This window comes from Bos indicus, chromosome 1 (assembly GCF_029378745.1).
Source record: "Bos indicus isolate NIAB-ARS_2022 breed Sahiwal x Tharparkar chromosome 1, NIAB-ARS_B.indTharparkar_mat_pri_1.0, whole genome shotgun sequence".
NCBI lineage: Eukaryota > Metazoa > Chordata > Mammalia > Artiodactyla > Bovidae > Bos > Bos indicus.
This window is the reverse complement of record NC_091760.1, coordinates 75,741,828-75,755,978: the sequence shown is the minus strand read 5'-3', so window position 1 is coordinate 75,755,978 and position 14,151 is coordinate 75,741,828. Positions and strand designations below refer to the sequence as shown.

The window sequence follows — 14,151 nt, the reverse complement described above, 5'->3', positions numbered from 1 at the left end:
TCAGCATGACAGAAATCACTTTCTAAGGGCCTATTTTATTCACATATTGACCCAAGTAGTCATCACTAAGCCAGTTATTTTCTTTTCAAATGTGTAGTAGCTTTGTGTTGGGCACAGTATCAAGAATAGGAGCAGATATTTTTCTCAGTGTTCACAGACCCGTCTGGCATCATATAGTCACAGACATAAGACAATATGTTTCACCAAGTCAGCATCCAAAAGAAATTAATAACATAGGAATATTAAAGGAAAAAAAATCATTTTTTAAAATATCTATACAATTGCCTTAACTATCTAAAGTACTGAAATAAATATGGGAAAATATTTTAAAGATCTATACAGTTTCAATCAACTTCTCTTTGTCTATCTAAATATATATATATATATGTTCATGTGTATGTATATGTGTGTACATATATACATGCATATAGACACACACACTAGCTGAACAACTCACTTCTTAAGAGGTGATTTTGATCAGAAGTCTCTCAAAATTTCATTTAGATTTCCTCCACTGACAGATGAAAAAAAGAGATAAAAGTGGAGGGGAAAACATTTTATTTAAGTCAATCAAAGTTTTCTCTGGTTAATCTAATTCTATGCCCTTGTGATGTTTTCTGAAGGAAAAATAAAGGCAGTGTGGGGAAGAAAAAAAACTTTTTCCCTTGGGAAATAAAATAAAATTATATGAAACATTACTTGCTACAATTTTTGAACAGAAAAGAAAATGAAATGTAAGTGTCTAGGGATTTCCAGTCCTCTCTCCACTGCTAAATTCTAACCTAATTTAAAAGGGCTTTCTAAAATAAAAAGTAACACATCTTTCCATCTCTGCATTCCCACATCCTCAATGCCAATCTGATTTAGGGGTTATGGTACTATTTTGATTTGCAACCAGTTTGAGATCTCCTGAATCTAAAAGAAGTGCCAAATTCAGTTGAGTAAAACGCCACTAAACTGGAATTCTCAGAGTGCCATATGCTGGATTGCTATTTACAATTTAATTAAAGATTTGGAGGGTTTTTTTTTTAATACCTTTCAAAGTCTACTTCTTCTTTTGTGGGCATTTTTCTAATATGTAATTAGTATCCCCCTGCCTTTTCAACCATTCCAGATTGCTTTGTCTAGCTCTCACACCCTGTTACTGCTGACACTCTTTCCTCTTTATGTGTAGCTTCCTGTCTCCCTAGACCAAGAAACAGAACAATCTGGGTTGAAAGAGGTATAGATATCAGGTCATATGAAAACAGAAAAAAACCGTTCACTTGTTAAGTATTAAAGTACAAAACATTTCATACTAAGACACAGTAATTTCGCTTTTGAATAGTTAGGCTATTTTTTGTTGTTTGCTTTTTCTTTTCTTTTTCCCTTTTTTTATTTTTTGCTTTCTTCCTGGTTTTTCAATATATTTGTTTGGAGAGAGTATTAGCTGGAGCAGTAAACATATGTAAATATTAAATAAAAGAATAAGATAAGAAACAGTAATATTCCAAGTGAATCAGGTCAAAGGAACCTTAATTGGATTCCTTTGAGAGTTCTTTTGGGCATATAGAATAAAGGAGTTGTGAAAAGTCTTTGGTTTCCTGGGACATAGATCCTCAAAACATAGCCCATAAGACTCTGTCTTCAAATAATACCATAGGAATCCAGCAGAACCCAACAAAAACTAGGGGTCTATGCAGATGTCAGTACACGGTGTCAAGGAACACAAAATGATGGGGATTTGCAGTACAGAGTTACCCAGAGAAGGGTGCCATAAATCCTACCATGCTCCTGTACTGTCTTGCCAGCTCTCACTTTCTCTCTCTGGCTTACAAGGCAAATCTATCCAAGAGAACCCTGCCTAGAGCCTTCTGGCCACGCATGACATTCTTTGGCCTGGATCAGTGGCAGAGCTGGAACCAGAAATCAGATTTCCTCACTCCTGGTTCACTTATCTATCCACTACAAAACAAGGTGAATGTTTTATTAACATTTATGTTAGTAGATCATCATGACCTTTGAAAACCTTTTGGCCTCAACTGTATACCAGACATCTCCAGGCCTCACTCAGCTATAATCACTGCCTTATGACTGTACAGATTTTGGATGCCATCTCCTGTAGAACAGATTAGACCTCAAAAAAGGAAAATATGTTAAACTTAAGAAGAATTCAAAGACAGGACATCCAAATATGCACGGATCAGATTAAGGTCTGTATTTCTCTCCTGATATTCTGTTCAACTAGAGGAACCAATTGTAATCACAGTAGGAACATTATTGATTAGACACCAATAAAATGTTTAAATAGAGAACTACAGCAAAATACAACAATCCAGAATGTCTGCTTTGATGAAATGCTTTTCAAGGTAAATTTAGACTTGTTCTTTAAATAATAGTTGATCTCATATCAAATCATTTCATCCCTGAAATATTGTCAGAATCAAGAGTTTATACAGACACTATTTTTATCACAAACATTCCCATACTTGACAGCTATTCCAAAACAAGTCTGGTTATAAAAATACTGCAATACAAATATTTCATATTACCTTTAAGCTGGATCTTCCAAAATTGTCATGATTTAATGAGGAAAATCTCAAAATAGCTTAATATTTATTTTTCAGTTTCATAGATTATTTAGCCCTTTATAAAGAACATTATTATGCCTTCATAATGGATGAAATAATTGCTTTTTACAAATCAAGCACATACAAGTAATCTATATTTTTGTAGGAAACTTTTACAATCCCTTAAGAAATTTTATGCAAATTTGACACTTTCAAATTTGAAATCGAAAGAAAAAATCTTTAAAGTACCAGCCTTACATTTCCGAAGAGAACATGATGGAGTACTGGAGTGGTACAATCTAATTTTCTTATCTTATCTGCACTGATATCATTATTCCTAAATACCTTCAGCCCAAGCCCAGGCTTACACACAGGTTTACAAAGAGAATAACATCCAGGTAGTCAGCAAAATGCTCCAAAATGAGACAGCCTAACTTCTTTCAAACTGCTTTGTGCAAGTTCAATTATCTAGGCTTCCTTTGGCACAACAAAGATATTGCTCATCTTTCACTGTCCCTTCTACCAGCACCCATTATCAAGAATAAGTATACTACTAAACTCGAAGTATAGGTGTGCCTGCTTCCAAGAACAAATAAATAAAGAAGAAAGAAGAAAACCTATTTGGTTAGAATTCTCCAGCAATCTGAGTCATAGTCCACAAATGGGAAAGCTTCATTCAGTTTTCTGAAAATATGCTAAAACAAAAAGTTTTTTAAGAAAGAAACAACAGTATTCTGAATTGCTTCCCTGTTTGAAGAGGGAAGAGAAGAAGTGTATTCTCTGGTAATTGAAACTCCAAGACCACATTCCATCTTGTTCAATGCAGATTTCTTGACTGGCATCACAAGTAGTGCTGCAATGTAATTATTTTTAATTGCCAATTCACATATCTAAAGCAAAGGAAGTATGAGGCTCCCCAGAGGTACTGTTCTACAGCAGGAATTTAATACATCAATGCAGGCTTTAGCAAACAGGGGCTTTTGTCAACATTTCACTGGCACATCACCCAAAGTATAACAACACCACTTAGAATTTATATAAGCCTTTCATTTGCAAATTACTTTACAATAATTAATCCTCAGAATATTCAATTGAGGGGGGTAAGGGAAGGAGAAATAGATTACAAAACAGAAGATTTCAAGCAAGAAATGGTCTGGATAAGCCCAAAAAGGAGCTATTCTGAGATCAAAATAGAATCTCTACCATCCCCCAGATCAGCAGTCCTGTTTTGATATAATTCATATGTCTAATATTTTTTAGGCTCTGATAGCAGAGTCACACTGTTTTCTTTATGCTCATTGTGTTTCTCAAAAGTTCACTTCTATACTTCAAAGACTGTTAAATTTTTAACAGTTGCAGATTTTTTTTCTATACATTCTCAAAATGGTAGCATTCCGGCTTCCCAGATATATATTCTTTAACACAGAAAGGATATTTATATGTGTTATTATAACTTAGCCTATCCATGCCAGGCAGCAGATAAAAGTTCACCACATATGTACACCCAAGCCTGAAGAGAGCACATGGCACATTGCAGCTTAGTAGTCATTCCAGAAATCATTTTATTGAATACTCTTTCAACTTTATACACTCATTAATTCATTTCTCAATTAGTTAGCACTATTATTTGCAAGATACTGAATTACATGGTTTAGCAAAATGAAGGAAAAACCTGTCCCTTAAAGAGACAGATAAGTGAAAAGTGAAGGTGATTAAGGACACAATAGAGGGATGGGAGCATGAAAGGAAGAATAAATATTTTTATCTGGTGAGGATTCAAAACAGTGCTTCACAAATGAGGTAGTTTTTACTTGGGTTTTGGACAGACAGAAGAAATGGAAGAGGATTACTGCAGACTAATGAGCTTTCCTGGTGGCTCAGATGAAAAAGAATCTGCCTGCAATGTGGGAGACCCAGGTTCGATCCCGGGGATGGTAAGATCCCCTGGAGAAAGAAATGTCAACTCAGTATTCTTGCCTGGAAAATCCCATGGACAGAGGAGCCTGGTGCGCTACAGTCCCCATGGGGTCACAAAGAGTTGGACACAACTGAGCAACTGAGTGCAGACTAAGGAAAACCCAAGATGAAGGAATAGCTTTCCTGCTCCCATGAATAGAAGGAAACTTAGTTAAGATACTATCACTTTTGCCTACATCCTGTAAATTCAAACAGGATCCATGTCTCTGAGAAATTCTGGTTGAGAATGACTTGTGACTACCATAAAAATTGGCTGGATGTAAATGTATGTTTCTATAGTTCCTGAGGACAGAGCTTATTCTTTCATATATTTTAAATATTCCTGACATTTCCCCTCCTAACGTACATTGCATTAAACAATGAGAGAATTCACTCTTATTTTGAACATAAAGCTGAAAGGTATCCAGTACCTTTCATGAAAATATGTAATAGGTATACATGTTTTCTTAGGCTCCAAAATCACTGCAGATGATGACTGCAGCCATGTAATTAAAAGACACTTGCTTCTTGGAAGAGAAGCTATGACCAACCTAGACAGCATATTAAAAAGCAGAGATATTGCTGACAAAGGTTCGTCTAGTCAAAGCTATGGTTTTTTCCAGTAGTCATGTATGGATGTGAGAGTTGATCATAAAGAAAGCTGAGTGCTGAGGAACTGATGTTTTTGAATTGTGGTGTTGGAGAAGACTCTTGAGAGTCCCTTGGACTGCAAGGAAATCAAACCAGTCCATCCTATAGGAAATCAATCCTGAATATTCATTGGAAGCATGATGCTGAATCTGAAGCTCCAATACTTTGGCCACCTGATGCAAAGAAATGACTCACTGGAAAAGACCCTGATGCTGGGAAAGACTGAAGGAAGGAGAAGAAGGGGATGATAGAGAATGAAGTGGTTGGATGGCATCACTGACTCAATGAACATGACTTTGAGCAAGCTCCAGGAGTTGGTGATGGACAGGGAAGCCTGGCATCCTGCAGTCCACGGGGTCACAAAGAGTCGGACACAACTGAGTGACTGAACTGAACTGAAGAAATATATGGAAATTTTTCAAACACATTGTATGTTTAATTTTGCTTTAGGTATTATATAAGATATGGGATAGTCTTAAAATGAGGTCTAACAATGTTGTCACACTGTAATTGCTCAATAAATCCTTATTAAACAGTCCTTGATGAGTTTATAATCTGAGTAGTGTAGGTGAGACTCTAGACAATGTGAATGACTAGAATATTACATCAATGTTTATGGCACAAAGCACTGAATCAGCATTTTAATTCAACTCTTCCAGATCCAAGACTAAGGTGCTTTCTTATGTGCCATGACATTATATTGATCCTATTGGATATATCTTTATTGGAAGGACCTAATTTCAATATCAGAATTACAAAGCTGTCTTCAATGTTATGTGCCAATGCATGTAACAACCTAATAGAATTCTCACTAGGGTTTGAAGCACAGCCCAGCCACCAGCCTTCTGGGTGGCCTTGGCCAGATGGTGTGTCCTCTGCACGCTTTCTTTTCCACATCTGTCCACAAGCATGTGAGCCAACTGACTCTCTGATGTTTCTTCCAGTTTAGACAGACTGCGCTTCATTTCCCAGACTCTTGTAATGAGAGAATGCTCAAATCCCTCCATGGGATACGACTGGAGGCAGTTAATACATTTCAGGGGTCAAAGATATAAACATGCTTTTGTCTTTGTAAGCCTGGCTTTGAGATTCCTGAATTTAGCTGTTTGAAGATTGAGGAGAATACTGCACCATTCCTGTGCACACGCACACAGGAATGCGTGTCTACTAGGTCCAGACACAGTACTAGGTGCTAAGCTTTTAAAGTTCATAAAATGTGGTCCTTAAACCTTTAGACATACAATTAGCTTAGTAATAGAAATGGCCAAGAAAAAAATAGTTGGCAAAATGAAAATACCATATGTAAATAAAGAAATGAAAACTATATTTCATGTTAAAAAAAGACAGTTTGCCATTGGAAGTCCCAAAACAGAATATAAATGAAACATTTTGAGGACACAAAGAAGGGAGTGAATAGAGGTGCATGTGGAAAATTTTGCCACAAGACTTACATTGGAGCCAGATCTTAGGGGGTGAAGAAGAGTTAACTAACCAGCATGTAAAACATTCCAGGGAGACAGCTCATGATATGCAAAAGCAAGAAGGGGAAGAATGAACATAATGCTTTTCCTTCCCCAGCATCTATTTCAGTCACCTTGCAGATAAACAGGGGAAGCCATCCAAATCGAACAATTCTCATTCTTTCATCAAAATCCTGAAGAGACTATTTAAAGCTCCTTTTGTAATCGCCAGGAAAATGATGTGTATCCTTATGTAGGAGAAATGGCTCTTACTTCTTTTAATCAAACAATATATCACTATCCCACTAGAGCTGGAACCAAGTTCTTCTGCATTTCAGATGTTAATTGGAATTTACTTATTCTTTTGTAAAGTGCATGAATATGGTCTGTCAGCAACTAAATAAATTTAAGCAAAGAAAAGAGAAAGGATAAAAATGGGCTTCATGAAAAGCGATGAAATGCATCAAAATCAGGGATCCTGTCAGCCTGGTTGACAAAAACATTGACTTGAAGGATGTCCTTGCCAGGTTAGGACACGTTCCTTTTCTGGCTACTGTCAACCTGGGCTCAGCTCCATCAGAAATGCCGCCTGGCTGGCAGCTGCTGAGAGATGGCAACTCCTCCTAGCAACAGATGAAACCAATCGAAAGCCAGCAGCAGTGATCTTTGCTGTTAAGTGCAGTGACATCTCATTTATCTGGCAACTCCAGTGAAGACTGTATAATGCATAAGATAATTACTAAGAGACTAAAATGTACATTCCCACGCATAAGAAACCATGAGATTTCAGCCAATCCAACTGGAAAATTGCCTAAAATGAGACACATCTATGTAGGCTTAAATTATGACAAGACATCACAGTGCAGTGAACTCTGCTTAGGTTTTGAAGTAAATAGACCTGAAGTTAAAAGCCTTATCTCTTAAAAAGGGATAAATAACCTGACCTAATACACTTCATGGGTTGTGTGAATAACAGTGGATGTCAAAGCTCTTTAAAACTACTAAGCACCACATGTAAATAAATATTATGACATTTTCTTATTATTAGTGACTCAGTATTTAATATAGTCAATAGCTTCATCTTCCATATGGGTAATCTTGGGTAAATCACTTCATCTTTATTTCCTCACCTGTCCAAGAAAGATAATGCTAGGATATAATGTAGGGAGTTGCTGTGAAGATTGAATGAATAAATTTATAGAGTTCAAACATGTAGTAGGCATTCAAAAATGATAACTAACATAATCACTGTCATCATATTCATTCCATCATTTAGTACTGTGAGGACCTGAGGGTTTGTTAAATTGGATAGAGCTATTATTCCTACTCAATGGCCCCAAAGCAATGAGCTATAGAACCAAAACACACATATCTAAGGGATCTTGAACAATATAAACCGTCCACAGCTTTTTGACACAGGAAGTTTATCCCCAAGCTTTTTACATTTCTGTTGGGCATCAAGAACTGACTTTGCTTCCACTTGTCCCCCTCCTCATGTAACTTCTCCATTATTCCCTGAAATTACTATTTTCCTTCTCTGCACGTAAATACAAATACTGGATAGTCTTTGTAAGTTGGAGTAAGCAGTTGTGGCAAGTACGAGTTCTTCATAAATAGATATCTGTTATTTATCTTACACCTAAATATCTTATTTATCTTACACTTACAATTTGATCACCTGCATAGGAAGGAGGGGTTAGGAGATTTTAACTAAGGGACCTAAAGTAGTCAGTTTCTCATTTCACATTCAACCCCATTTATTTATATGTTGTAATTTTTTATATTAAAAGGTATGAAACATTATCACATATACCATATCTTATGTGATATGACAAAAGGATCTTTAATACAGTTTAGAACAGGTTACAATGACTAGTATTTTCCTGATTGCAAATCACTAGGACTTACTGATATAAACAACATTTTCAGACTTCAAATATCCTCTCCATTTCATAATTTCAGTATTACACTTTAAATACCGCTAATTGTATACTCAGAACTTTGGCAGATTCCACCCTGAATGCCTTGATTTTTATATTACCACCTACTCTGCCAGCCTATGGTTGTCCCCCGGTGGCTCAGTGGTAAAGAATCTGTCTGCCAGGGCAGGAGACATGGGTTTTAATCCCAGGTTCGGAAGATTCCCTGGAGAAGGAAATAGCAACCCATTCCAGTATTCCTACCTTGGAAATTCCATGGACAGAGGAGCCTGGTGGGCTAGTCCATGGGGTTGCAGAGTTGGACACAAGTAAGCGATTAACACACACTCACTGCCAGCCTATAAGCTCCTTTGAACACTGAAGTTCTATATACTTCTTTGTATTACAGACATTTAAAGCATTTAGCTCACTTTGAATATAATATGTGTTGAATGAACGTCTGTAAAATAAAGATTATACAAAAAAGAAAGGTAAGAAGGAAGGGTTGGAGGGATGGAGAGAAACAGAAAAGAACAAGGAAGGATGGAGGGAGAGTGGGAAGGAGAAAACAAGCTGGAAATGGAAGAAATCAAACAAGAAGAGTTTTGAGACACAGAAGTCCCCAAAATGGTCATAAATAAAATCCTTGGGTCAATTTGCACAGGAGCACAACACTGGGTGCTACGGCATTCTCGTACACCATCTCTTCATGCTGAGGATGGTAGGCACCACTACTATAAGATACAAAAAAAAAGAGTAAATTTAACCCACTTAATTCTTACATAAACTAAAAAGGCTAAATATAAAAGAAATTTTAAGCAGAGATATTGTTCTTTTGCTTTTTTCTTTTCCTTCCCAGGAATACAGGTTGAGATGCCCTTTCTCTGACTGCCTCCCACTCCACTTCCCAAACTCTCTACTCTCAGTTCTTACATTTTCAAAGCAGTCTTAACCAATAATCTGGTCTCATATGGAAAATAAACAAAGAAGTTAAATTCCTTAAATGGAATTCCTTAACTACTGCAAGTGTTAGCCGCTCAGTCATGTCGGACTCTTTGAGACTCCATGGACTGTAGCCCACCAGGCTTCTCTGTTCATGGGATTTTCCAGGCAAGAATACTGGGATGGGTTGCCATTTCCTTCTCCAGGGGATCTTCCCAAACCAGGGATCAAACCTGGATCTCCTGTGTTGCAGGTGGATTTTTTACTGTCTGAGCCACCAGGGAAGCCCCACTGCAAACAAAGGACTGCAAGCAAAGGAATATTCATGTTTCAAGTAAGGAAAGGAAAGGAGACTTAGGTATGAAATAGGAAAATCTTAGATGGGACACTGGTATTAATGATCCCCATCATCTTTGAGTAATTTTCCATATTTCTAATATATTGATAATTATACTGGTCAGATAAACCTCTCTGGGATTTTCATATGGATCTAATCACACTACAAACATGAAAATTACTTGAGTATAAATAAAAATAATGCACACAAAAATGCACAGGCAAAAACAGAAACTGTGATGATGATGTTTTCTGTTTTTGCCTGTGATGATTTCTGTTTTTGCCTGATGATGTTTTTGTTTATGTAAGTTCTATCATTGGGAAGAAGAAAAAGAATTTGGAAACTTCTGCACAAATTGATCCATTCTAGAAGCCTTAATAACCTACTGATTCCAACAACCTGAACCCTCCAACTGAGAAGAGTTGGAGGTTCTGATTTTTCAATGATGGAGAAAGAGCATATTTTTCTGAGAGGTATCATGTTAATCACCAAAAATTTGGCCAATAAAATATGCTCTGTGTAAACAGAAAATGAGATATTTTAGAAAAGGGTCTTTGGTAGATAAATTGAGGAAAAACTAGATATAGATTGAGCCATCCGAAGCGTTTGGTGGTAAGTGGATCAAGTGAGAATACAAAGTAGGGATTTGCTTAGAATGTACAATAATGAAAAGCTAAGCAAACTCTACTGTAAAAAGGTTGAGGCTGACTCAAGGGAAAATAACTAGCAAAAGCAAAATGAACATCTAATAAGGGTCTAAAGAGGAAATGCCAGTAAGGGAGAACCTTTCATAGCAGAAAATTTCCTTGGGACTTATAGAAATGACTACCAAATGGAAGCAGAGAACATATAATGAGAACACTGCCAGGAACACCATCTTGGTTCCTGTATATTACAGCTGTACTTAGCACGGATTCAGCTTATTATGGATCTAATTCAAGCCATCCATTGAAACATAAGACCAAGGCTGTTATTGGGCAAATATAAAGTCAATGAAAAAATACATTTCTGTAGGCTTTTTATGTATCAGAAAATCAGGTAACCCAGTGTTAGAGATCAATCAGAATGATCATAAAACTGTTACCTGCAGGGATTAAAAATAATCAATGCTTAAAACTAAATCAGTATCAGAGAATTTCTTAAACATATATTTCTAAAAACATCTATTTCTGCTTTATTGACTATGCCAAAGCCTTTGATTGTGTGGATCACAATAAACTGTGGAAAATTCTGAAAGAGATGGGAATACCAGACCACCCAATCTGCCTCTTGAGAAACCTGTATGCAGGTCAGGAAGCAACAGTTAGAACTAGACATGGAACAACAGACTGGTTCCAAATAGGAAAAGGAGTACGTCAAGGCTGTATATTGTCACCCTGCATATTTAACTTATATGCAGAGTACATCATGAGAAACGCTGGGCTGGAAGAAGCACAAGCTGGAATCAAGATTGCCAGGAGAAATATCAACAACCTCAGATATGCAGATGACACAACCCTTATGGGAGAAAGTGAAGAAGAACTAAAGAGCTTCTTGATGAAAGTGAAAGAGGAGAGTGAAAAAGTTGGCTTAAAGTTCAACATTCAGAAAACTCAGATCATGGTATCCAGTCCCATCACTTCATGGCAAATAGATGGGGAAACAGTGGAAACAGGGGCTGACTTTATTTTTTTGGGCTCCAAAATCACTGCAGATGGTGACTGCAGCCATAAAATTAAAAGACGCTTACTGCTTGGAAAGAAAGTTATGACCAACCTAGATAGCATATTGAAAAGCAGAGAGATTACTTTGCCAACAAAGGTCCACCTAGTCAAGGTTATGGTTTTTCCAGTGGTCATGTGTGGATGTAAGGGTTGGACCATAAAGAAAGCTGAGCACCAAAGAATTGATCCTTTCGAACTGTGGTGTTGGAGAAGACTCTTGAGAGTCCCTGGGACTGCAAGAAGATCCAACCAGTCCATACTAAAGGAGATCAGTCCTGGGTGTTCATTGGAAGGACTGATGTTGAAGCTGAAACTCCATTACTTTGGCCACCTCATGTGAAGAGGTGACTCATTTGAAAAGACCCTGATGCTGGGAAAGATTGAGGGCAGGAGGAGAAGGGGACAACAGAGGATGAGATGGTTGGATGGCATCACTGACTTGATGGACGTGGGTTTGGGTGGAGTCTGGGAGTTGGTGATGGACAGAGAGGCCTGGCGTGCTAAGGTTCATGGGGTCGAAAAGAATCAGACACGACTGAGCGACTGAACTGACCTGAACTGAAGAGGTAAGTGAATTAATTCCCCCCCCCGCCCCGTATTGTTGATCAATACATCCTTACAGCGAATAGTTTCTTGCTGGCCCCAGAGAATCAACTAGTGATTAGCAAGAGTAAACCAGGGCAGAAACTAATAAAATATCATTTGCACAGATCATAATATCACACTTTAGGATAGATATATATATAAACAAGAGTGAACTATGAATGATAAAGGGATTTTTAAAAAAATTCCAGGTCTAAATTTCTATTTTCTAATCTGAAAAAAAGGAAGAAATTAACCAAATGATTTACAGGTTTCCTTCAATTTACAAAATTTAACAACCCTATTTCTTTGTTGGGAGAAGGCAATGACACCCCACTCCAGTACTGTTGCCCGGAAAATCCCATGGACGGAGGAGCCTGGTAGGCTGCAGTCCATGGGGTCACTAAGAGTCAGACATGACTGAGTGACTTCACTTTCACTTTCCACTTTCATGCATTGGAGAAGGAAATGGAAACCCACTCCAGTGTTCTTGCCTGGAGAATCCTATGGACGGAGAAACCTGGTAGGCTGCAGTCCATGGGGTCCTACAGAGTCGGACACGACTGAAGCAACTTGGCAGCAATGCTTTGTTAATTTATTATTAAATCATATTTATTTACTTTCTTGTGAAAGAACTGGAATTGGTTAACATTCTCATGAAAACTATGATCATTCCTATAGTATTTAATTGTTTTCAACAAATATCAAAAAGAAATAATAATTTTTGCAAACAGTTTTAAAGCCCTTACTGGGCATCAGTCAACCTTCTAAGTAACGAAAGATAAATAAATAGATACATGGATAATGATTGAGATAGAGATAAAATGAACATAGAGGCAGAAAAACTCTAGTGTATGTAATTAACATAATTCTCTGTGACTCCAGATTGCAGAGCTAGGGCCAAAAAATGGCACAATAAAGAGAAGATAACCCTAAAAGTCACCTCCAGTGTACAATTCAGGTTAGAGCCCTCATTCTTAGAGATGTTTCAGCAATAATCAGGTTCTAACTTTTGTGAACATTAGGAAAGGAGCCACTGACTTAGGCTGAAAGTGAAGTCACTCAGTCGTGTCCGACTCTTTCTGACCCCATGGACTGCAGCCTACCAGGCTTCTCCGTCCATGGGATTTTCCAGGCAAGAATACTGGAGTGGGTTGCCATTTCCTTCTCCAGGAGATCTTCCTGACCCAAGGATTGAACCCAGGTCTCCCACAGTGTAGGCAGACGTTTTACCGTCTGAGCCACCAGTGAAGTCAACCTGACTTAGTCTATCTGACCTCTATGATCACTTATTAACTGAGAGTCTATAAACATAAAGCCAGAATAAGCACAGTGCTGCTGCTGCTACTACTGCTAAGTCGCTTCAGTCGTGTCCGACTCTGTGCAACCCCATAGACAGCAGCCCACCAGGCTCCCCCGTCCCTGGGATTCTCCAGGCAAGAACACTAGAGTGGGTTGCCATTTCCTTCTTCAGTGCATGAAAGTGAAAAGTGAAAGTGAAGTCGCTCAATGGGGCCGACTCCTAGGGACCCCATGGACTGCAGCCTACCAGGCTCCTCCATCCATGGGATTTTCCAGGCAAGAGTACTGGAGTGGGGTGCCATTGCCTTCTCCAGGCACAGTACTAGACAGCAAAGATAAAACTAGCAGACCCGGAAGATCTTTCAATACTACAAAGATAATTAAAATAACAACAACAATAACAAACAGTTGACTGTCTGGGGAAGCATTTGAGAAGAGCGTTAAAGAGTTTTTGCAAAATTGATTTGCAGATTTAGGTACACTTGGACTGCAGTGAACTAGCCAAATAGATAACTGTTCAAAGAGTTATATTTACTGCCACACAAGATGAATCATGCCTCTTTGGGGAATGTTTTTTTGGAAACTTCATTTTCCATTTTGGACTACTGGATCATTCTCTCAAAAGAGTTTGGAATGTGGCCAATTACTTTCCTCTGCATTTTTCAGTTGAGACTTTAGGGCTCTACAACTCCCCTTTCCATTTTCACATAAGGCATCTTAGTGAGGATTCTGCCTGTGTCCTTTCATTTT

At 37.8% G+C, this 14,151-nt stretch overlaps 1 protein-coding gene and 1 long non-coding RNA gene across 6 annotated transcripts in view; both read right to left on the bottom strand.

Moving 5' to 3' along the window:
• FGF12 (fibroblast growth factor 12) overlaps positions 1 to 14,151 on the bottom strand; it is a 615,850-nt gene that overhangs the window by 169,458 nt on the left and 432,241 nt on the right. The gene's annotated exons all lie outside the window — the stretch shown is intronic.
• The window catches only part of LOC139183186 (uncharacterized), a 121,658-nt gene that overhangs the window by 90,963 nt on the left and 16,544 nt on the right, over positions 1 to 14,151 (bottom strand). The window contains exon 2 of the long non-coding RNA XR_011566719.1: positions 1 to 14,151. This exon is cut by the window's left edge and continues 90,963 nt beyond it; it is cut by the window's right edge and continues 15,490 nt beyond it. This is a non-coding gene — a long non-coding RNA (uncharacterized lncRNA).